General features: G+C 42.7%; 1 protein-coding gene across 2 annotated transcripts in view; it reads right to left on the reverse strand.

Moving 5' to 3' along the window:
* Window positions 1–23,211, reverse strand: part of Ptpra (protein tyrosine phosphatase receptor type A) — a 110,191-nt gene extending 86,980 nt beyond the window's left edge. Inside the window, exon 1 of one of the 2 annotated variants that reach the window (XM_055612164.1) lies at window positions 23,125–23,211. The gene's annotated coding sequence lies outside the window, so the exon portion shown is untranslated. The remainder of the gene's footprint in view (window positions 1–23,124) is intronic. The other variant, XM_055612208.1, reaches the window with a different exon arrangement.
* Between the last annotated feature and the right edge of the window lie 1,767 nt (window positions 23,212–24,978).

The following is a 24,978-nucleotide window of genomic DNA, read 5'->3' on the forward strand; positions in this document are numbered from 1 at the left end:
CACACACACACACACACACACACACACACACACACACACACACACACCAGCTTATCATTCAAACTCATTAACACCTAGGTTCAAAATGCAAGGCTCCTTTATCCTTTCCCTCCCTATAGTCCAAATAATTTTAAAAAAAAACCACAAAACATTTCTCTCAGAAAGTTGGGACCTATATGACAGTATGTTGGCATAAAAAAATCTATGAAAAACTTAAAGTTAACACTATATTTAATGGTAATACTGACATTCCCCTACCCTAAAATCAGAAACAAGGCAAGGATACCTGCTCTCATCACTTATTTTCAATCTTGTCTTATGAGGCTCTAGGTAGTACTACAGCAAGGCAAGAAAAAGAGGCATTCTAATTGAAAAATACTTAACCTGGGGCTGCAGAGAGGGCTCAGTAACTCCCGTGCTTGGTGTACAGTATGATACTCTGAGTCTGGACCCCCACCATAAAGGCACAAGCAGAGTGCAGGGCCACATGTCAGTAACTCCAGCACTGATACAGTGGGGCAGAGAAAGGCAGATTCTGAGAGCTTGCTGGCTAGCCAGTCCAGCAGAAATGGCTCCAGTAAAGTGTCTCAGAAAAGAAGGACAGCAGTGAGAATGACACCTGAAATCAACCTCTGGACATACACACACTCCCTCAAAATTGTTACAAAGTCAGCTGATCTATATATTAAATGCAATCTCTCTCTCTCTCTCTCTCTCTCCCCCCCCCCCCCCCAAGACAGGATTTCTCTGTGTAGCCTTGGCTGTTCTGGACTCAATTCGTAGACCGGCTGGCCTTGAACTCACAGAGATCTGCCTGCCTCTGCCTCCCAGAGTGCTGGGATTACAGGTGTGTTCCACCCCTCCCAGCTGCATTAATCAATTAGATTTCCAGCAGATCTGTGTTTGTACATGTATAAATACATAAGTAGTGTGAAATACACATGAGAATGCCAATACTACTCTGATAAAAAAAGCTGAAGGGTACTTGACAGAGAACTTGATAGTATGCTATGACAAACAAATACAAATACAAATACAAAGACTGGAGAGATGGCTCAGTGGTTAAGAGCACTTGCTGTTCTTGCAGAGGACCTGGGTTAGGTTCCCAGCACCTACTTGGTTGTTCACAACAAGCAATAACTCCAGTTCCAGAGGACCTGATGGCTTCTTGTGACTGTCACAGGCACTATGCAGGCAAAACACTCATGGAAATAGATAAATAAATCTAATTAAATTAATAGGAGAAAGCCTTTATCATCTTGATGGTATATTAATTTTATATACTACCTCCTAACCATAAAGTTAGATGTCAGAAGCTGAGGTGCAGCATGGCTGGGTTCTTGGCTAGGCTCTCACAAAGATAAACCCAGCCATGTCTGCCAGACCTTCAGCTTCCCCATCTCTGGATACTCTTCCAAGTTCAAGGCTGTACCAAAACTTACTTCCTTGCAGCTGTAGGATCAGGATCCCTATTTCTGTACTTCTCAGCCCAAGGCCAGTCTCAGTTTCTAAGAAGTCTAAAACCCTTCACATGTAAGCTCTATCTTCAAAGCCATGAATGAAAATTTCTTTTCATCAAATCCTTTCCATGTTTCCAATTATTTTACTTCTTGTGATTTTGACTTTTGGGTCATGTGATTAGGTCAGATCCAACTGGATACTCCTCCTTTTGATACTCTCAAAACAAACTGACTAGTAACTTAATTATACTTGTAAAATTCCTTTAATGTGAGGTAATGCAACATAAGTCACTGTAATAAAATTCCATCAAATTCACAGGACCCACCAACAATTATGGAAACGCTGTTATATAAGGGCGAGACAGACATAAGGCCTCATCTCTCCCTAGGGCACTGGGAAACCACTATTAGTATTCATGGTAAGCTCTAACTTCTTATGGTAAACACTCGAGATATTCATTTTCCTACCAATAAGCAAAGATGGAAGAGAATGGAGCGGCCTGCCTTGAGCAAAAGAACTGTCAGGCAAACAGCCCTTGGACTGCCCTCACACCAGCGGCAGCCAGGCTGAACACCTTGACTAAATTATCACAGTAGACTACCTAGCTTTAACCAATGCAGTCAGGGCTATCTGGAACAGTTCCATAAGCCCCTAGTAACCAACTGGACGTGGTAACCAATTCTACCTAGGTAAGAGGAGGAGAATGGCTACACCTGGGTGTGACTGAGACCCTGTCTCATGAATAAAGTGGAAGAACAATCAAGGAAATGCCCTGTATCAACCTCTGGTCTACACACATACCCACACCAACCCTCTCCCTCATGTGCGCACACACGCAAATAAAACACAGCAAATAAAAAAGACTAAATACTAATTTCTTCTATGTAGGTCCTTCTGTTTAAGTTACATATAATCACCTTAGTTAAATCTCTTAGGTTTCATTTAGCCACTTGTTACTTTTAAACGATTCAGCAACATTCCAAATCCCCATTTAGGATGACATGGAATCATCTTAACCTTCCCCAAATGCATTATTTTAAATTGTAATTGTAATGTGTTTTAAAGAAAAGATCAGACCAATGCTAGCAGCAACTGCCAAGAATGAGTTTACTAGCCTAGTTTCCATGACTACAACAATCTGAAACCAGCACAAGAAAATGTGTATCCTTGGAAACCAGCTTTTTGCTTCCCTCAATTAAGAAAGGGATAGGAGAGAGGGAAAGAGAGAGAGAGAGAGATTTGTTTAGAATAATTCAATTGGTCTAATGTGCCTATTGCACACGACAATCATAGGCAAATGTCCTGTCCCAAGAAAGTTGTACTGAGTAGAAAAGTTCAAATTAGTTTCATTGGGGGATGGGGGCTTGTGATTTTGGTTTCAATCTTCAAAAGAGCAGTAATATAAGCTGTACTAACACAAAGTTTATGAATCATATCTAAAACAGGAAAACGTTTAACTGGTATTTTTTTAGTATCTTTCCTTTACAGCTTACATGCTACTTACTAATACCTGAAAATTCACACAAAGCCTTGGATATTCTGGAAGGGCCTTTTGTTTCAGATGCTGTACATAGTTTCACAATGTTGTACATTCTGAAATGTCAAAATGGGAGGTTTTTTCAAGTTATGAACTTGATTAATCTGCTTCCACCCTGGAACATGGAATTTGGGGCAACCTAAATCTGTGTTCCAGAGGTAATGTTCTCTTCTCCCTTTGCCAAATCCCAAGCCCCAAATCTTTTCTGGAGATTTGTACTCATTAGTTTTGTCAACTTTATAGACCTGAGAAGAGGGCCATTAGATTGGCCTGTGAGCATGTATGTGGGGCATTTGATTAGTGACTGATAATGGAGGGCCTACCCCACTGCAGGCCGTGCCACACTTTTGCAGATGGGCCTAGATAACATAACAAAGCAAGCTGAGCCCATCAGGAGCAAGCCAGGAGGCAGCAGTCCTCCATGGTCTCCAAGTTCCTATTTTAGTTACTGCCCTGACTTCCCTGGATGACAGCCTCTTGTCTGAAAATGTAAACTTTCCTCCCTAAGTTGCTTTTGGTATGGTGTTATCACAGCAACAAAGAAATACATTGATACAGGGCTATAGGTGCCAGCCCCTATTCTCAAAGTACTTCATCTATATTTTTAAGTTTTAATAAAATAAAGTACAGCCTACCTAGTTCCTTTTTTCCTTTTTTTTTTAAATCCTAGGTTTTTTTAAAGCAGGATTCACACCACCCCCTTCCCTGAACTACTGCTGGAACAACCCCTCTGTTCTAAAGAACTAAAAGTTCACAACTGAACACCCTGCTTTCTGCTACCACCAAGCATTCCAGGAGGAGCTAACAGGATGAATACTATGTAAAGTAAGCTGAGAAATGTGCAAACTATAGTTTTCCAAACTTAAAAGAAATTAGACTGGCTCCAACTGAGTAACTGTTGAGGGACACGTGAGCCAGCCTCTACAGGCTCATTGAGACAGGATCTCATTGAGCCCAGGTTGGCTATAAATTCCTTATGTAGTTGAGATAAACTTGATCTTGATCCTCCTGCAATCCTAGTGCTGAGATTACAGAAATGTGCCATATGCCTGGTTTTATGTGCAGCTGGGAATTAAACCCACGGCTCTGTGCATGTTAGGCAAGCACTCTACAAACCGAGCTGCATTCCCCTCCTCCACAAATCATTTATTTCAGTAGTCTGGGGACCAATGCTATTTAATTAAACAATGGTAACAGAAATGCTGCATTTTGGAACGATGCAAAGTAAAGGCTGTAAGAATAGCTTATCAACAATAGAATATTACTCACTGGTAAAAAATAAGGAATTCATGCAATTTGCAGGTAAATGGTGGGAACTGGAAAAGATCATCCTGAGTGAGGTATCTCAGAAGCAGAAAGACACACAGGGTATATACTCACTCATAAGTGGATACTAGACATATAGGATAAACATACTAAAATCTGTACACCTAAGGAAGCTAATCAGGAAGGAGAACTCTGGCTAAGATGCTCAATCCCCATTTAGAAAGGCTAAGAAAGAGGATGGACATCAGAAGAGGGAGAAAACAGGGAACAGGACAGGAGCCTGACACAGAGGGCCTCTGAAAGGCTCTACCCTATAGGCTATTGAGGCAGATGTTGAGACTCATAGCCAAACTTTGGGCAGAGTACAGGGAATCTTATGAAAGAAGTGGGAGATAATAAGACCTGGAGAGGACAGGAGCTCCACAAGGACAGCAACAGATCCAAAAAGTCTGGGCACAGGGATCTTTTCTAAAACTGATACTCCAGCCAAGGACCACTCATGGAGATGGCCTGGAAACCCTGCACAGAGGTAGCCTATGGCAGTTCAGTATCCAAGTGGCCTCTATAGTAACGGGGACAGGGACTATCTCTGACATGAACTGATTGGCCTGCTCTTTAATCCTCTCCCCCTGAGGGGGGGGGGCAGCCTTACCAGGCCACAGAAGAAGACAGTGCAGACACTCCTGATGAGACCTGATAGACCAGGATCAGAGGGAAGGGAAGGAGGACCTCCCGTTTCAGTGGACTGGGAGAGGAACACGGATGGGGAAAAGGAAGGGTGGGATTGGGAGGGGAGGAGGGAGGGAGGTACAGGGGGAATACAAAGTGAATAAACTGTAATTAATAAAAATAATTAAATAAATAAAAAGAATAGCTTATCAAACTTGAAGGGGTATTCTGTGGGGTGGGGCCAATGAGATGGCCTTCATAGACTGTGGGGGTATAGAGAAAAGGGTGAGAGACATACTTGAGATGTACCTGTTAAAGTCAAAAAGGAGGAAAGATAGAAAACAATTCTATCAGTTAGAATGGAATCAGAGGTATTTTTGTGGAAAACAGCTTTCAGGTATTTGTGTTCATTTATATGCACAAGTATATTCAGGCATGTAAATCTATTTGTAATAACCTTAATACTCTGTAATTAATAATTTTGGCACCTTGAAAGCAGATGTCAAAATTAGAGGCAAGGTTACTTTTCCATTCTTACCATCCTTGTTTTTGAGGGCATTCACAAATCAAATGATAACACCCCATACACACAGACCCAACATCGTCCCACCACTGTGGGAAAATGGTTTCCACTCATGTCTGTCTCTAGCTCCATGTCTACGACCATCTTAGAGGTTTTCCATTTGGTCTTGCACAGCAGCATGGTTCTCCTGCTTCTGGAGAACTGAGAAATAATAAGCTCTTTTTTGTTTTTTGAGACAGGGTTTCTCTGGGTAGCCTTGGCTGTCCTGGACTGGCTTTGTAGATGAGGCTGGCTTCAAACTCACAGAGATCCACCTGGCTCTGCCTCTGTGAGTGCTGGGATTACAGGTGTGTGCCACTGCGCCCAGCTCTTTGAATAGTAAGCTTTAATGATGCTGACCTGGGCTGAACCCAGTCACCCCTATAAACTGGTTCCAGGAAATTTAGTAAAACAATTTCATAGACAGGTGTGGTAACTCCAACCTGGAGGCTGAGGCAGGAGGATTGCTAGAAATTCTAAGTCAACCTAGGCTACAAGTAAAAGGGCCCTGTCTCAACAACAACGAATTGTAGTTCAGGGCTAAGGTTTAAGGGGAAATCACATCCTAATTGCAAGAAGCACATGTAGTGATCAGATTTGATGCCTAACTATATTCACTATAACAAAAAACTAGAGTTCCTTGAAAAAAAATGATTGAGTCGGGACAAGATAAAAACGAACAATCATATTATGCCAAAAAGAAAAGATAATGAACACATGAAAAAAAAGAACACAAGGTTGAGAGGGTTATCACTGTGATAACAATTTGATCATTAAATGTGACACAATTTGATCATTAAAATAAGTTTAAAAGGAAATAAAATAAAATAAAATAGGAAGCCATGTTGGGTAATTTTACAAATTTAAAAGATGAAGTGAAAGGTTTTCTTGTAGGAAATGTCAGGGGAGTGAAGAGTGATGAATTTGTTTTTCCACTTGCCATCTGGCTACCGCCATAGTAATAAGGAATTCAGTCACAAACCTTCAATGGCTACTAAAATTTGTTGGTCAGAATTTGAAATAGGCAATTTACATAACCTCAAAGTGTCACTCCCACAAAACAAATTTCATTTACTTATTAATAAGCACAAACATACTTTTCAGCTTCCTTGTCAGAAGCTTGTCAGACAACATCTTGACCACGTGATAAAACTGAACATAACCTGCAATGGCGCAAATGAACATGTGCCTCCTGAGAGAGCGCAGCGGAGAGCACACAGTGTCTGTGGTACTCTGCCAAAAATGTATAATCCAAAGGTACTCATGAGAGGTAGAGACAGCTTTGCGGTCAAGAGCAGGAACTGCTCTAGCAGAGGACCTGAATTTGATTGTTATGAATGCTTGTTAACTCCAGCTCCAAGAAATCCAACCTCTCTGGACTCCATCAACACTGCACTCACAAATATATACACAACCAAAAATAAAGTAAATCCTCAAATCTACTGGTGAGAAAACATCAAAGTAACTCAGATGGAGGAGCATTCTGCAAAATAATTAGATTAAAAAAAAAAAAAAGTCAGCCCAGTGGTGATGGTGCAAGCCTTAATCCAGCACTTGGGAGGCAGAGGCTGGTGGATCTCTTTAAGTTCTAGACTACGTGTGTGTGTGTGTGTGTGTGTGTGTGTGTGTGTGTGTGTGTGAAGTCAGAGGCTAGAAAGATGGCTTTGTTGTAAGAACTTGCTTGCTCTTCCCAGCACCTGCATAGTGACTAAGAGCTGTCCATAACCCCAATTCCAGATCTGACACCCTCTTCTGTCCTCTTGAGAGTACCAAGAACACATGCAGGCAAAACATTCATACACACAAAATAAAAATAAATCTTTAAAAGACTGTCAGATTACTAAAAAGAAGTCTGAGGAACTATTCCTCTTTGAAAGAAACTGAAGAATCGACAATTTAAGTGTTTAACAGCGAATGATCCTAAAGCCACAGTAAAAGAGGTAGAGAGGTAAGACATTTTCTAGTTTTTGTTGCAAAGGATATTATCAAGAGATCAGTGTAACTTGAAAGGGGTACATTTGGTCTTGATTATCAATTTGCAAGGACTGAGAGACTCCTGGAAGTCATTGAAGCACATAGTTCTAGGTGTGGCTATGAGAGCGTTTCCAAGATCACTGCCATGGCAGCAAACAAGGAAAAGACTCACCACAGAGGTGCATGGAGCCATCTGATAGCTGGGGCTCTAGCTGGAGCAATGGAAAGAAGAAAGACCACGAGGGCAGACACACTATCACTGTCTCTGACTGACTGTCACTCCACTCTTTGCTTCCTGGCTGCCTTGAGATAAGCCGCCCCTTTTGCCACAATATTATACTTCACCAAAGGTCCAAAGCAATGGAGCCAAATGAGCAGGAACTGAAACCCCAAAGCGCTTACTATCTAAAAGAGTTACTATCTAAAAAGAGTACTAGAACAAACAACTTTAAAATAAAAATTATCTTCAGTAGCAAGTTAGTATCTATCCAGTTGCTTTAAATACTACTTGAAAACTTTTCTAGAGTTATCTTTTTCAAAAGAGTTGTCCTGTTGGACTGACCAGGAAGTCACATGTTTATCAGCTCATGCTGTTTCCTTTAGAAGGAGTACTGGTTCAAGCCAGGCAGTGGCTCATACCTGTAATGTGTAGCCCTGGGGAGGCTGAGGCAGCAAAGATCATGAGTGCTAGGCCAGCCTGGACTACTGAGAGAGATCTTAATGGAGAAAAATGAAAGAGCTCTAGCTCACTTATCTTCCGGTGTCCAGAGAGTGGGGATAGGGTCAGTATGGTTCTATTGAGTAAACTACTCATTCATACTTAGTAGGTATCATATTAGGGTTGAGATACATTTAAAAAAAAACAAAACCTGCAAACAAGAAAGACCCATACCTCTGTCCTCAAGAGAGCAATTTAGAACATGAAGGAAAGAAATTAACAGAATATTGACATTAAGAGAGTCATAAGAAGTCAGGTTAAGAATCTGGAGAGATGGCTCAGAGGTTGAGAGCACTGACTGCTCTTCCAGAGGTCCTGAGTTCAATTCCCAGCAACCAGATGGTGGCTCCCAACCATCTGTAATGAGATCTGGTATCCTCTTCTGGTGTGCAAGCACACACAAAGACAGAACATTGTATACATAATAAATAAAAATAAAATCTTAAAAAAAAGAAAAAGATTCCAGAGAGATGGCTTGGCAGGTAAGAGCAGATAATGCTCTTAGGACTTGGGTTTGGTTCCCAGCCCCTACACGGTGGCTCACAACCATCTATAACTACAGTTCCAGAGGATCTGGTGCCCTCTTCTGATCTTCGTGGGCTCCAAGCATGCACATGGTACATACACATATATGTAGGCCCAACATTTCATCTGCATAAAATAAAACAAACAAATATAAAAAGAAACAAACAGAAAAGTTAGCTCAGGCGGCCTGTGCCTGTCATCCCAACTGTCAGAAGGCCAAGATAGGAAAGTTCAAGTCTGAGGGCACCCTACTAATACAGCAAGATACCCCAAAAATAAAAACATTAAATTCAAAAAGTCAAAGTTTTCAAGTACTGCTGGACAGCACTTGTGATTTAAATCTAGTCTGACAAGACAAGATTCCTAAGTACATCTCTTCTGGGCATGTTAGACACCTCCAGTTCTCTTTACCTTTTGTTTTTAAATAAGGTCTTACTATAACTTGGCCAGGTTAGACTTGAAGTTACTGCATAGCTAGGTAGTCCTTGAATTAACCATCCTTCCTCAGAATCCTGAGCTAGAATTTATAGGGATATGCCATCAGGCCTGGCCACAAACTTCAAATCTTGAGGAGTACGTACAGACAGAATTAATTAATGTATGGCTTTGTGTCTCACTTTATAGCCGATGGGAGCCTTTAGCCCATAAGACTTCCTGCTTTAGCCTCCCCAAAGCTAGAATTACAGGTATGGTGCACAATGCTGAGCTTTGAATGGTGTCTTTTATTTTATTTTTTAATTTTTGGTTTTTCAAGACAGGGTTTTTCTGTGTAGCCTCGGCTGTCCTGGACTCACTTTGTAGACCAGGCTGGCCTCAAACTCACAGAGATCCATCTGCCTCTGCCTCCCAAAGTGCTGGGATTACAGGCATGTGCTACTGTGCCGTGCCTGGCCTGGCTTTCTTTTTAAATATTACTTTTTATACAGAAAGTTTTAGCCCTTTGTGACCAAAGTGAGTAATAAAAGGCAGGATCGGATGTGAAGTGAAGCTACCAAGGTTCAGCAAACAGTAAGTGAACTCAGTTCTGCTACCATCAAGCTCAATGCACAAGTAATACAAAGCTATGCTTCAGCAAAATTATGTATCACAAAACTATAGACCACAAAGTTCCTTCTGAGACCAATATTTAATCTACATGTTGTGTGGATTATCATACAAGTATATGGACTACCACATAACTTGATAAAGTAACCTGACAGAAAAAAAAAGCACAGAGGACTAGAGAGATGGCTCAGCAGTTAAGAGCACTTGGTTGCTCTCCCTGAGTTCTTTGAAGCACCGACAGTGGCTCACAATCCTCTGTAACTCCAGTTCTAGGGGATTCAACACCCTCTTCTCGCCTTTGTGGGAACCAGGCATACATGTGGTACACACATATCCATGCTAGAAAAAATATTCATAACCATAAAACGAAGAAATCTTAAAAAATAAATGTTTGAAGCTAAGTTTAGTGGTTCATGCCTATAATCCTAGCACTTTTTTTTGGAGGTAAAGGCAAAAGGACAGTCTGAGGCCAGTCAGAGGCGAGTTTTGACTACATAGAAGACTATCTGTTTTTAAAAAATAAATGCTAATACAACTCTAATATTGCTTCCTTCTTCACATGTCTGTGTGTACTGGATATAAGGGTACTTGAATTAGGCCCACCAAAATAATTCAAAATAATTCCATCTTCATACCTCATCTGCAGGGAGGACCCTTTTTCCAAGGAAATGTTTTTCGGGGGCTACCATTCAGCCCACTTGTAGAAGGCCAGGTACTGTAGAACAAGCGTAACTCTGGAGTTGGGCAAACATGAGTTCAAGACCTAGCACAGACATTGACCATGATCATGCCGAATGCTAAAAGGGCTACGTGAGATAATGTGCTACACAGAGTAAAGAAAATGCTAAAAGGGCTATGTGAGTTAATGTGCTACACAGAGAGTGAAGAGAATGCTTCCACTCTGGAACTAAGTCGTTTTTTCACTGAACCTTTATAGCACCAACTGCCTTCAGGGAGCCGCTGGAAGCCTAACTCCTGCAGTCAGAAATACTGTATGACACAATTATAAGGTGGGCAGATCCCATGTGTTCTAACTACAAAAATAAAAGTCACACACAAGGAAATGTTTTCAGGTGACGAATATGTCTTTTACAATCATTGTGGTGATGCTAAACTTGATCAAATTGTACACAATGAACACATATTTTAATGCATATTATTTTATCTCATGTGCTGGTTTTTGCCACCAGACATAAACTGGAGTTACCTGGCCAAAAGGGAACCTCAACTGAGAATGGCCTGAGGGCAGGTCTGTGAGACAGTCTCCTGATTAATGATTCATATGGAAGAGCCCAGCCACTGTGGGCAGTGTCACCCCTGGGCAGATGGTCCTAGATTCTACAAGGAAGCAAACTGAGCCTGAGCAAGCCAGGAAGCAGCACCCCTCCATGTCTCTGCTTCACTTCCTCTAGGTTCCTGCTTGAGCTCCTTTCCTGGCTTCCCTCAGTGACGGACTGTATTGTGAACATGTAAGCTAAATAAAGCCTTTCCTCTCCAAGTTTCCTTCGTCTAGAATGTTTTATCACGACAACAGAATACCTCACTAAAACTTTAAAACAATAATTTAAAAAGTTGAATTAAAAAACCTTGCTCTATGAAAGAGTTTAGACTTAAACCACGAAGTATTATGATTTTATCAGGAACCCAGAAGTATCTCTTCAGGTTGTATGCAATCAAGAACTTGGAACAAGGAAGGAATAATGGTTAGAGAATGTGTAAGTCATATCTAGCTGCAGACTGAGGTAAAGAACACGGGGACATGAGAAAAGGTCCAAAGCAGGCAAACCTGAGACAAAAACATAACATATACCAATGGCATGAGTAACGACACACTCAAGACAAAGATTACAGAACAGGTCCGTCCTGAGTCTGATACAGGTGTCGGGAAACACCTCAATGGGAAAACATACAGGCTGTTGCTAATCAACCAGATCTCATCTAAGGATAATTTTTTCCCTAATTCACAAGAAACATGAAACCATAGACATACTCAAGGCCTTCCAAGAATGCGTATGGTAAAACACAAGGCTGATGATGGATTTTGCTAAGTCCAAGAGTTGTCAAAGAAAACCTGACATATACTAGTGGATCACAGCCTGAGGGAAATGAGGAATGACCAGAGAGGTAAACATAAACAGGACAGTGTGCCATGTAGGAGAAAACTGTTTAGGATGTAAACACTATAATTTACTAATTTACCCAATTCCTTTCTGTTTCTTCCCTCCCTGGACCAGTCTACATTTTCCTTTGTTAAACCCAGGAAAGTAAAAAAGGCAGTTTCTGCGATCAAGAAGCACACCACTGGGGGTGCCACCTGGAAGTCAAAGTACCCTAGAAACAGGGCACTCAGGCTCTCTCTCCTCCCAGTCTTAGACCCCTACTACTGTACTAATGTAATTGTGGTTGGTCTTTCCCATCCAATAACCTTGACTCTTCCAGATCTATCCAACAAAGAGCACTGGTCTGACAGAACCCGCTCTGCTGCTTTTGCAGGTTTAACCCCTTACAGCCCCAGATTGCTCAACTCTTAGACTGTGGGAAGGTGCTTGACTCCAACCGTGCAGGACTGGCTGTGCTTGCCAGACTTGAATGTATAAATAAATGAATGCATTTTAAACAACTTGGGAAGTTCAGTTCAGAGACTAAGGGGGTTGGAAGAATTTCATCTGTGAAATTTTAACATTCAAAGAGTGAAGAAAGACAAAATAAAGAAAAGCAATAAAAGTTTTCCCACTTCTATACAGTTACTGTTTACAACTACAATTAAATAAGTCTAAGGAAAACCTGGATTTTATTGCCACTTTACTAAGTTAATTTACAGCCCTTCTATACACAAAAGTCCTTCCCAGCATCTAACCCTCACACAGAGCTGGCTGCTCTAACCACTGCCTACTCCACAAGACTTCCTCAAAGCAGAACTTCTGAAAACTAAGTTTTCAGAATGATGGCAATCTGTAGGACAGCAGGGACCCAGCTATCCATGTTTCCCAAGTGCCAGGGTCACCACCATGCCAGGTATCACCATGCCTGGCTTTTTCACCTGGATTCAGGAGGATTGACTTGAGGTCCTGATGCTTGCCTAGCAAGCACTTTACTGACTGAGCTTTCTCCCCAGACTCCTAAGGATGCTTTTGTAAAGGGAAAGTTGGAGTCTGGGAGAAAGAGAATTATCTTTTACTATAATTTTCTACATATTTTAACATATGCAAGTATTAATTACTTAAACATGCATAATTTTAAAATGAAAAAATAGTTAAAACATTACCAAAACCATGTGTTATAATCACTCACTAGTAACAATACTGCCAGCAACACTATAACACACTTGAGTGTTCAGTATAGAAACAAATAGAGGTTTTTTTGTTGTTTTGTTTCTTTGTTGTTTGTTTTGAGGCAAGGTTTCTCAGTGTAGCCTTGACTGTCCTGGACTCACTTCGTAGACCAGGCTGGCCTTGAACTCATAACAATCTGCCTGCTTCTGTCTCTCAGAGTGCTGGGCTCACAGGCCTATGCTACCATGCCCAGCTCAGATGGATTTTCTTGAACCCACAAACTAGAAGCAAGATCTCGGGCCATAGACAATTTCCGTGGGCTGCTGCTGCTTCTCACACATGATGGTTTTAGATATGAGGACTTAGGAGACCCTCTCTAGCTAACACTTAGACTTGGGAAAGAGAAGCTCTAGTTGGGAGCCACTGTGGACTGAGGCCTTGCGACAAAATGCAAAGGCCCAGACAGGAGGAGGATCACTGGAGGGCAGCCATGGCACGGCACAAGCACAGGCACAGGCATCAAGCTACCGACAGGTCTTACTCCTTGCAAAGTGGGAGAAGCATGCACAACACTGGAGACAGAAAAAGAACAAGGGGAAAAAGCACCCAGGTAAAAAGACCCGGCCCCTGGAGCATCCCCATCACTCCAGCAACAGTATTTGAAAGGCATGCTCTTACTGCTCTATCAGTTCATCTGTTCACGGTTGGAAACTACACACACAATTCCTAACAGCTGCATTTCAACTTCTTCCCTCACACAGAAGTTCCACTCACCAATACCCCTCTTTCAAAGACCTAAACACGGAACTATTTTATTATTTATTTATTTTGGTAGTTCGAGACAGAGTTTCCTTGTGTAGCCCTGGATGTCCCGGAACTCTCTTTGTAGACCAGGCTGTCCTCAAACTCACAGAGATATGCCTGCCTCTGCTTCCAGAGTCCTGGGATTAAAGGCATGCAGTCCCCCAAATCGGAACTAATAACACTTTTCTTACTTAAGTCTATTTGCCCATGTGTCCCAACTGCATTGCCATGCCTTCACACTAAACCAGTTCCAAACACAATTGCCAGTTCCGGAGAATCTGATCCCAGTGCCCATGTAAACAGCTAGGCTCAGTGGCTTGTCTGTAATTCCAGCACTGAGGAGGCAGAGACAGGTAGTTCCCTGAAGCTCACTGGCCAGCTAGCCTAGTTGAATCTCAACTCCAGAATCAGTGTGAGACCATTAAAAAAAATGGTACAGAGTGCAGGAGACCCCAACACTGACTTCTGAACATCCACATGCACACAGCAACACATATAACCCCTCCCCACACACAACTGGGTATGGTGATTCATACATGCAATCCAAGCACTCAGGAGACTGATGGAGGAAAATTGTAAAGTCAAGACCAGCCTGGGCTACATACCTAAACCCCATCTCATATCCTCCCTGCTTCAAAAAATAACAGAACCCCAGAACCTCAAAACTAAATTAATTAATTGGGCTAGCAAATGTCCATCTTCTCTGATGTGGTTACTCTTAACTAGTTAGAAGATGCCTCTTTTTAACAAATGGGTTTGAAATCTACTAAAACTCTTCATTTGGACTATTGTCTGCCAACACCTACCAGGCAAACATGAGGACCTCAGTTTGATTCCCAGAGAAAGACTATTAAAAAGGTAGGCATCGTGCTGTGTGTGCACTTATGATCCTAGTGATGGGAGTGGAGATGGAAAATCCCTGTGGTTCACTGGACAGCCAGACTGGGCTACACTATGATGTCAAGTCAGTGAAAGACTGTCTCAAAACAAACAAACAAACAAACAAACAAACAAAACCCCCCAAAAAACCAAAGCAAAACAAAAAACCGGAAACAAAACACAAAAACAAGGCAGGATGTATGTGTGTATGTGTGTGTGTTGTGCGTATGGAGAGATTGCTCAGTGGTTAAGACTACATATTACTGTTGCAGATGATCCAGGTTCGGTTTGCAGGAGAGTAAATGCCCTCTTCGGGCTTCCTTGGATTCCTGTACTCTATTCAACATGCATATACATATATGCATGTATATGTATATGCATACACATATACTCTCCACACACATCTGGGCATGGTAGTGCATACACGCAATCCCGAAATAAAATGAAAATCTTGTAAAATGTAACAAGGCAGGGCGTGTGAGATGGTGCCTTAGGTAAAACTGCTTGTGGCCCAGCCTGACAATCTGAATCGGCTCACACGGTGGAAGGAAGAACCAACTCCCCCTAGTTGTGCTCTCACCACCAACCACCTGCCATGAGTGTACATGAGTGTACACTCACAAAATAAGTTAAAAAAATTATAACAGGGAGGGTAGGAGGGAGGGGCTTATGGGGGCATACAAAGTGAATAAAGTGTAACTAATAAGTTATAAATAATAATAACAACAATAATTTACAAAAGGTGCCGGACACCTGAAGAACAACACCCAGGTTGATCACCAGCCTCCACAGACGTATACACAAACGCATGCACCTACAGGAACAAACACACAGAACAAATCTTTTCATGCCTATTATTCACTTTTAATAATCGCCAGCATATGGCATTATTTTCTAATCTATAATCCTCTAGATACACTGAATATTTTAAAGCAACTTCCAGACATATTACTTCACCCTAAGTACTTCAGCTCTTATCTCTAAGAGAGAAATAATCTTTGTTTTGTTTTGTTTTGAGAGACAGAGTTTATCTGTGTAAGCCCTAGCTGTCCTGGTCTGTGTAGACCAGGATGGCCCTGAACTCACAGAGATCTGCCTGCCTCTGTCTCTCGAGTGCTGGGATTATAGGTGTGCACCACCATGCCCTGCTCAGAAACAGTCTTTTTAAATATGTAAAAAATTAAAATCCCATAAAAATCACCTAATATTTGAGGGCTACTCAAGTTATTCCCAATGGCCTTGAAAACACCTTCTTACGATGGTGTGGATACAAATAAGGTCTGCACATTACATTTAGCTGCTGTCTAATCTTTTAAGTATACAGATGCCCCTCTCCTTTTCTCTTGACATATATTTGAAGTCATTGGGCTCTATAATCTTTCTCACATCATAATTAATAACATTTTAATAATTTAGAAATTTAGTTTTTATTTAACCTGTGGAACAGGAAACAAGAATATGATGCCAGGAATGATGCCATGTACTTCCTATCCTGTTGCACACAAAAGTAGGGTTTAGTTATGGCAATTTTGAGCTGGTATGATTTATCTTAAGACTGTCAGCCTGACCCCTCATTCTAAAGTTTGTTAAATGGTTTTAACTGTTATTGATGATTAATGTACAGGTCTTTTATTTCATTAGATCATCACACTGAAACTTTATTTTAAAGAAACAGATTTAAAAGATTTTTGTCAGATTGTAAAATCCTGTTTGCCAGTTCCTCATGTGGAAAATTATTTAAAAAATTTTAAAAAATGGACATTCTAAGTCTATAAATCAAACCACAAATCAAAACTACTTTATACCCACTAGGATGACTAGAGCTGAAAAATAAAGACAGTAAGTGTTGACAAGGCTTGAAGAAAAAGACATCCCCAAGTAGCTACTGGATTCTCAGACGATGCAGCAGATCTAAAAAACAGTCCGCAGCCCCTCAGCCAACCAAATACCAAGTTAAGCATCTGTTTAGCAACTCTGCTAATAAATCTAAATATCCAATAAATTATAACCATAAACCTTTCACAAGTAGGAAAGGGTATTTGCAAATCATATACCTAATAAGAGAACTTATTGAGAAAGTATAAAGAACACAATAAAAGAAACCGTGTTTTTAAAAATGGACAAAGAATCTGAAGAGACTTTTCTCAAGTGGCATACATTAATAGCCAATAAAGAAACAATCAGAAACCCTCCCCTTCGCCTTTTTGGCTTTTTGCGACAGGGTTTCTCTGTGTAGTCTTGGTTATCCTTTCTAAGAAAATAGAAGCAGTTACTTTCAGGGCTGGAGAAACGACACAGAGGTTTAGAGACTATACTGTTCTTTCAGAGAACCCAAGTTTGGTTTCTAGCACCTACATGAGATGGCTCACAACTACCTATAACTCCAGCTCCAGGGCACCCATTATCATTTTCTGCCTTCTGTGGGTACCTGCATTCATGTGCACATACCCATACACAGATACACATGCATAATTTTAAAATAAAAACAAATGACTTAAAAAGCAGTTACTTTCTCATTCATTATCAAGACCTTTGGGGCTGGAGAGACAGCTCTACAGGTAAAAGCACTTAATGCTCTTGCAAAGGACCCAGATTCAATTCCCAGCACTCACATCAGGCTGCTCACAACTGTTTGTAACTCTAGTTCTAGACAGCAGTTTTGAACCTGTGGGCCTCAACCCCTTTGCAGGTCACATATCAGATATCCTGCATATCTGATATTTACATTACAATTCATAACAGCAAAATTACAGTTATGAAGTAGCAATTGTTGGTATAATGTTTTTGTGGAATGTATACAATTTACCCTTGTTCATTCACATGTTGATTTCTCTACCCCATTATCTGGTTTCAATCCAGACATTGCATTGTGATGCAATCACCTGTTTCGTTTGTGTAAACATACCACCATTTGTTCTCTGTATTGCCAATAAAACAACCAGTCAATGCTGAGCAATGGAAAGACTAGGATGGGACATTCTGGTCTGCAGGAGAGGAGAAAAGAAGCAAGTGAGAGGAAAAGGTGGGAGAGAGATCTGAGAGGAGAGGACCTGGCAACACCAGGAAAGATGAGTCAGACCTAAAATATGACTAAAACGCTAAGTATAATGTGGGAAATCTGAATGGGAGAAAGCGATGTGGGCTTGGAGGTTTAGGATGAAGTAGTTATTGCCCAGAATTGTGCTCTAGGTTAATTAAATAAATCTTAGTTTCTTTGTGGTGATTTGGGTATCCAGTTGGTTTAAGAATAACCGCTGTTTAACTAAAAGATAAAGCAATAATAAATATTAATAATCCTCAACAAGCAATGAAATACTTTTATGGCTGGAGTCACAACAAGAGGAGCTGTAGTATTAAAGGGTTGCAGAGTAAAGTTGAGAAGCGCTGGATGAGAGGACCTAGCAGCCTCTCATGAGGTGTATGCGGATTATAGGTGTGTACTATCAAGCCTAGCAAAAATTGGCATTAAAAAACATACGTATGTGTTTTATATACATGTTTTCATGAGTATTCTTGGTTGTTAACTTGATTTTATCTGGAATTAACTAAAACCCAAGTGGCTAAGTACATCAGTGAGGAACTTTCTCTTAATTAAATCACTTGAAGTGGGGAGATCCACTTTTAATCAGGGTCACACCTTGCTGGCAAGTCCATTCCTTCGCTGGCATTGCAGCCTTACTTCTCTGGAATTCTGGCACAGAGTGAAGCCAAGCTGAGACAGCCAACTTCATGGAACGAACAACTACTGGACTCCGGGACCTTCTGTTGGTAGATATCCATTATTGGACTACCTGGACCACAGCCCGTAAGCGATTCTAATAAATCCCACACATAAGCATGCACACGTGCATGCTCACTCACTTACTCTCTAAGTTCTGTTCCTCTAGAGAACTCTGACTAATACACCAGTCATCAACAACTACCACAAGATAACAAGTGAATGATAACCTGACTTGTTTGCCCACAGGGAGAACAAGGACTAGAGTCTGTTCTTTGTGTACAGGTATGTGTGGACGTACAGAACTACACATATGCCTGTGCATGGGGGTTAGATGACACCCTAATAGGTCATTTCTTAGGAGTCATCCACCTGGTGTTTATTTAATTAAAAAAAAAAAAAAAACATTGTGTGTGTGCATGTTCATCCTACAAAAGCCAGAAGGCACCTGATCCCCTGGAGCTAGCGTTTCAGGCTGCTGAGAGTTGCCAGAGGCACATACTGATAACCAAACTCTGGTTTCCTGCAAGAGCAGGACTCACTCTTTGTGGCTAGTGTATTCCTTTCTCTTAATGTTGTATTTTTATTATTCTAATCATGTGTGTGGACACGAGTGCAGCTGCCCTTGGAGGGCAGAGGCGTCAGAGCCCCTGGAGCTGGAGAGAGGTGCTTGTGAGGCAACTGATGTGCGTGCTAAAAACAAACTTTGGTCTTCTGCAAGAACACTCCCTGCTCTTAACCACTGAGGCATCGCGCTCGCTCCTTTACACACATTTTTAATAAATAAAACAAAGACTAGGATTTGTCTTTGATAGCACTGCTAGAATGCCAAGAGACACTGACAGAATTGCAAATTAGCTCAACATCAGCACTAAAATAATCTTCTGCTCAGTAAGCCCTGTTGAGGGGTAAGTACCCAATAAAATCATTCAAAAGTAATTGTACAAAGAAAAGGAAAGAATAAAACAGACTTCACATACTGCATGGAACAGTACATTTTAAACAAGATACAGAAATGAGTAAATACCAGTTTCTGATATTAAAATTTCAGAAGCCATATTCTATATGTACTGACTACAGATAACATCAATGTCAGTACACTGATGCAAACTGATGTGAATTTTGGAGCAAATACAGTTTTATTTAGTGGATTCTCTTTTCCATAGGGAATATATTAAAAATAAACCTTAATTTTGGGTGGTCAGTTCGCTGCTCGGCTTTATTAAGTCTGTGCTACACTACTGCTATTTCTGCACCCTGAACCAAAGCAAAAAATTTTTCTTCCGTTTTGGAATTTGGAACACTTAATAGTTCCTGCACTAAAAGGAAAAAGACAAGATTCTATATTTGGCGAGCTTCCTGCCTAAAAGTCAAGCCTGCATCCCATTTATCCACATGAATATGGCAAAAATAATGCAACAATGTTTACAAACTGATACTGAGGTACTCCAGGAATGGTTCAGGCCATTCATAAAGTAAACCACAGAGCTGCAGAAAGTAAACCACCATCATCCAATTTTGAACTTCTTGCACAAGTCATGTGACTTCTTCTGAACTAGGCTGGAGTGAGTGAGTGAGTGTGTGTGTGTGTGTTGGGGAAACAGGCATATGACTGTTGGAAAAGCAACAGTTTAGTGGGGAGAATAAATGGACACTAACTCAAAGAGGTGACAATTTGTTATGTCTAAAAATAAAAATATACACAGGTCTTTTGATCCAGTAGTTCCATTTCTTAAATACATTGTTCAGATAATTGCACATATGAACATATAACAAAGTATCTAGAAGGATGTTCACTGTATTCTTATAAGAGAAAAACCTAGAAACAAATGTTTAACATAAAGACTAGTTACAAATACATATAATAGCCTTATGTATAGATAAAACAGCTTATTTTTCAGCTGTATAACAAAATAAAAAATGTTGTTCTTCCAGAAGACCTGGGTTCAAATCTCTACATTCACATGGCAGCTCACAGTGCCATGGGCTCTATAAATCCAATTCCACAGGCTCTAACAACTTTTCTGGCCCTATAGGGCACCCAGCACACAAGCTGTACACAAACATACATGTAAGCAAAACAACCACACACACACACATAAATTAGAAATTGTAAAAAGAAATGGCAACACAAAGTAAAAAATACTTTATGCTAATATGGACTGATTTCCTAAACATGCTAATTTAAAAAGAGTGAGGTGTGCCTGGTATAGTCACAAGAGGGAGGAGTGAAGGCATGTTTATAAAGGAGGAGGATTTACAGAATGCCACAGAGGCTAGAAATTCAGCCATCCTTGGGGGGTGGTTAGGAGATAAGAGGATAGGAAGATTTTCTTTCTCTACGTCCCCTTTTGACTGCTGGAATTTTCCTCTCCAATGCTTTAATTATCTTTCCCAAGCTGAGTAAGAATCTCTCTAGGAGGAATAGCCATCTTCTGGGTCTAAGAGAATGTGACTCTACTTCTGTGGGTCTGGGCCACTGCCTCCTAAACTACACAGTTATCAATGAGCATGCGGCTCCATGATGCCCCCAAACGATCCTCCAAGTCCCCGATTCCTTCAGCACCTCTACATTGTCAAAACCCTAGCATGCGCACGCGTGCGCACACACACACAAATCTAACACAACAGCAGAAGCCCTTCACTCTGATCCTAACCTCACCTTCCCATTTCCCTAAGACAGAGGGCTTTTCTTCCTCCAAGACTGCCTGTGTTCTCTCTCTCCTGTATGTACAGTCTACCACACACAAATGCTGATGTCTCCTTTAGGATCTGAGGCTCCTGTCCCAGGAAAGCCTTCCCAGACTATCAGGCAGAGGCTCTGGAAACTGTCAGAATTCAGGTTCTGACTATTTCCTGTCTGTCTACTCACTCCTTTTCCAGTCCTGCAGAGTAGGAATGAGCCCTTATAATTACTGAAAAAATTAAACAAGATAATTCATGTAAGGCATTTATTATATAGCCTGTCACAGACAAATAGAAAACAGTAATTATTATTACTCTAGTAGCACCTCTGATGTAACTGTTTATAGCCACCTGTCCTGCATGGGTCTATAATCTTCTCAAAGATAAGAATATGACTTTCCCACTTTCATTTTGAATCCCAAGTACTTTGCCTGGCAAATAGGTGGCATATGAATGTACTAAAACAAGGGGTTTGCTTTTCTGGGTCTGTATTCACCCACATACTACACCAGTGTCTAAAAGGTACCCAGTGAAGAGTCTCCTGGGTCTAACCACGCCTTAGAGTAAACGCATCAGGTCACTTGGGGCAGAGAGAGGTGGAACGCAACTGAGGATTTTTTTGGCCTTTCAGCACAGTCCAGCAGATCAGAAGCAAGCAGGATATAAAACCTACCAGTTTCTCGCTGATGGGAGCTGGGTGTGACCAACATGGAGAAACAGGGAGTCCGAGAATGAAAGTGCTAGCCTACGCTCCAAGCAGGCTGTCAGAAAACACCGGTAAACATTTCTCTTGGTACAAGAGACCTACAAGACAACTAGGGAAAACTCTAACAAGACATAGCCCCAATTTCAAGTAGCTTCTCAAATGAAGCGTTATAAAGGAATGCCTGGAACCTGGCAAGTAGAGGTGAGAAGAGGAGCCAGAATGCAAAAACCTCCCAAAATATAGTGTCAGGCTAGCAGCTCTGAATGGTTTAACCACAGGGTTGAAGGGAAGGAGAATGAAAGGATCAAGGTAACAATAAAATAAAAGATTACGTTCAGGCAAGATCGTCAAGAGCCTTGTAGAAAATGATAAGGTACCTGGGGTTTCATTCATCTCATGGGGAAAGGAAAGTGAGGGAGTTTTTAAGTACACACACAAATGACAGCGTCGGATCTACGTCTCTCAAAGGAGTATCCAGGCGGAAAGATGCTCGCACACCCTGTCACGGTCTGTCCTCATCCACCATCTTTTGGTTTTCCGGATGCCTCATCAGTTAGCAGGTAACAAGTGATGCCATGTCCAGGGACACGAGACTGGTTTTCAACAGGGATTCCCTATCCTGGCCAAGGATTCTGGCCGTCATTACTCTGTCTACGAGGGTTTAAAACATAAAAGTTTTTTTTTTCTTGTCTTACAAATACCACTACAACAAAAAAAAAAAAAAAAAAAAAAAAAAAAAAAAAAACCCTTAACATACCAGGACCACCTCTGCCTCTGTGGTTTTTATTTTTCGAAAATACAATTAGGAGTTGAGTCCCCTCCCCCTTCCAAGTGGCAATTTTTAAGGTTTACTGAGAGTAAACGGAAGAGATGTGCGTTCCCGAGTGGCTCGTTTTGAATTCGGGGCAGAATTTCGAGTCCGTGTTTTCCTTCTTAAGCACACACAACAGTTGGGAATGGGCGGCAGAGGAGCATGGGATTAGGACCTGGAAGGGTTTTTGAGGGGGGTCGGGGGGCGGGATGTGACCACCGCGCGAGCCACCTATCTCCTCCCATCAAATGGACCTGAGCAAATACCGTTCTCGCTGCTCAAAACTTTTTTTTTTTCTTGCAGAATGAACTATGGCCCGGGCCCGAGGAGGACGTCCGCAAAGTTCCAGCCTGCCCGTGTCCCGCACGTTTCCGGGACCCCCTCCCCCTGTCCACCGCGCCGGGATGCACAAGGCGGGGCGCCCCTCCAGGACGGGCCCCGGGCCGCCACCTTCCCGAGCCCACCCGGCGGCGCGGCGGGCGCGAACGCTTACCGAGCCCGGCGCGGGGCGGGACCGCGGGGGACGCGCACGGCGGCTCCGCCTCAGCACCGCGGCGGCGTCTCGGGCCGCCGCTGCCCTCAGGGCCGCCGCCCGGTCCGCTGCCCGGAGCCCCGCGGCGGCGGCGGCGGCCTCGCCTCCATGGCGAGGAGAAGCGGCACGGGGAGGACTGGGCGGGAGGCTGCGATGGCGGCGTGGTCCGGAGGGTCCGCGCTCGGATGGCCCCGCCGAGTCCCTGTCAGCGCCTCGCTCGCCGCAGCCTCGCTCCCGACGCGGCCTGGGCTGTAAGGCGCTTCGTCATTGGCCGTTGAGAGACGGGCGCTGGTTCGCTGACGCCGGGCGGGCGTCTCCGCCCCCGCGGGCCCCACCCCTGCGCGCTGGGCTGCGCCCCGGAGTTCCCCGGCTTCCCGGGGGGTCTCGGGTAACGTGAGAAGGAGCTCCCCGACCTCCCCTGGTACCAAGGTCTTCCACCTGGCCACAGGCCCCGGGCACGGGCTTTCTTCCTGGTTTACGGAGGAGGAAACTGACACCAGGCACGAGCTACGCCAGTATCTGCCGACTGGGGAGCTCAGGCGCTCGAAAGCCAGCGCTCCATCCGTCTCCAAATGTGGTCTTCATCCGTCACCGCTACCGCCACCCCCACACACATCCTGCTGCAAGGTACTTAAAGGACAAAGGATGTAACTGCGAGGAGAGAGGAATTCGCCTAGTTCCTAGAACGGGTGGGTGTCATCTTAAATAAACCAGCCCACATCAACCCCACCCGGACCCCTGGGAAATCTCTTGCTTTCCAGATGTGCGTGCTGGGCCTGACTCTCCGGAGCTGGGTGGAAGCACGGCACGTGGTGCTCTGCGGCGGGCGGGGAGATGCCTTTTGATGTACGCCTGGTGGTGAAGGGGAAGACTGAAAGCGCCCGTGAGATCAGGGGCGCGGACTCCGTTCTCAGAACGTTCTGAACATCAGTTCCTCGCCTGGCGCCCCGAGGTCACACGTGGGTGCTGCGGGAGGTAGCAGTCCCCAGTTGGAGTACTTCGGATGCTGCAAGACCTGGGGCGACGAGTGAGAACTCTGCAAACATCCCTCCTGTATTTGTGGGATAAGTGTGTGCTGACCAGAGCCGGGGCCTGGGAATGTGTGTTGAAACGGGCCTTCTTTACACTTCCTCCCGCTAGGTAGTAAAACCCCTCCCTGAGTAAGATTTGTGACTCTTGCTGTCCCTCAGCAGGGCCATCTGAGACAGCCTACCCAAGGCCCTATCCAGTCTCCTAAAAGTCAGACTCCAGTCAATGAGGACCGCTCCTCCTACAAGTTCAAAAAGCCTTCCTGGGAGGGACAAAGTCTATCAGGGATGCAAATACACAGCAAATTGAAAAGTGACTAAATAAAAGTTCTGGTCTTGCACTAGAACTCAATGCACTTAAAAAAAAAAAAAAAAAAGCCAACACAAAACAAAATCTGAAAAAAACTTTGTGCAGGAGGTTCCTGGCCAGCTAAGAGAGCAGTCCCACGTCCTTAGAGCAAACCCTACCAGCTACGTTTTCCTTATCTGCAGCTAACCTATAGTATATTTCTCTATTTTTTAATTTAAATTTACAGTATTGCAAAAGGATTTTTTGCTTGTCTTTTGAGACGGGGTTTCTCTGTGTAGCCTTGGATGTCCCAGACTCACTTTGTAGCCCAGGCTGTTTTCAAACTCAGAGATCTTTGGTGTGTGTCACTATGCCCAGCTCCATAAAAGGATTTTCTATGCTAATATTCGGTAATGCAATTAAAATAAATAGAATAAGTGGTTGCCCAGGAGACCAGTGAAAGACACTGCCAGATTTGACCACACTTGGGAAAACTTG

This window comes from Psammomys obesus, unplaced genomic scaffold (assembly GCF_907164565.1).
Source record: "Psammomys obesus unplaced genomic scaffold, mPsaObe1.curated_primary_1811, whole genome shotgun sequence".
Classification (NCBI taxonomy): domain Eukaryota; kingdom Metazoa; phylum Chordata; class Mammalia; order Rodentia; family Muridae; genus Psammomys; species Psammomys obesus.